This window comes from Myotis brandtii, unplaced genomic scaffold, assembly GCF_000412655.1.
Source record: "Myotis brandtii unplaced genomic scaffold, ASM41265v1 scaffold4781, whole genome shotgun sequence".
Taxonomy (NCBI): Eukaryota; Metazoa; Chordata; class Mammalia; order Chiroptera; family Vespertilionidae; genus Myotis; species Myotis brandtii.
This window is the reverse complement of record NW_005368268.1, coordinates 130,480-131,168: the sequence shown is the minus strand read 5'-3', so window position 1 is coordinate 131,168 and position 689 is coordinate 130,480. Positions and strand designations below refer to the sequence as shown.

General features: G+C 60.4%; 1 pseudogene across 1 annotated transcript in view; it reads left to right on the top strand.

Annotated features, from left to right (window-relative positions):
- The first annotated feature begins 572 nt into the window (after window positions 1-572).
- LOC102255813 overlaps window positions 573-689 on the top strand; it is a 19,359-nt pseudogene continuing 19,242 nt past the window's right edge. The window contains exon 1 of the transcript XR_001364015.1: window positions 573-678. The product of XR_001364015.1 is annotated as an HLA class I histocompatibility antigen, B-38 alpha chain-like (transcript). The remainder of the gene's footprint in view (window positions 679-689) is intronic.

Genomic DNA, 689 nt, shown 5'->3' with positions numbered 1-689 from the left:
GTTTGGCTGGAAGAACAAGGGACTCATAAATGACATGGGGGGGGGGGCTCTGCTTGCTCTCACTCAGCGTCCACGTGGGATGCAGAGGGAGGTTCCCCAATCACCCAGGCCTCTGACTCTCAGACATCAACAGCATTTCCCAAAATTCAACTCAGTGCCAATGCCAACTACCAGCCCATGGCCCCCTGAGGCTGTGCCTGAGGGACCCTTGTTACTCACTCATAGAAACATCCACAGCTTTGCTGGGCCGCCTCCATGTTCTGGGTGAAGTGGAGCTCAGAGCACCAGCCTGATGCTCCTTCAGGGAGACAGTGGGCAGAGAGCGCCCCCTGCAGGAGGACGGGCGGGGCCCAGGCCTGGCGCTCAGGTCTCAGCCACAGGGAAGAGTCTGGAGCAGAGCAGCTCAGTGTTGGGGGTTCCCCTTCTCCCTGGGGTTTCCCTTCTCCATCTCAAATTCCCTGTTGACTCCTCCTTCCCGGATACACATGACGCAGCCTCACTGCTCACTCCCATTGGGTGTCTGGTTTCGAGAGACGCCAATTCGCCTTCCATGATATAACCTCTCAGCGGACCGCCCCGACTCAGATGGTCCCAGGACACCAAGGATGCCCGCCATGAGGCCCCCCACCCTCCTCCTGCTGCTCTCGGGGGCGCTGGTCCTGACCCCCAGCTGGGCCAGTGAGTGCGGG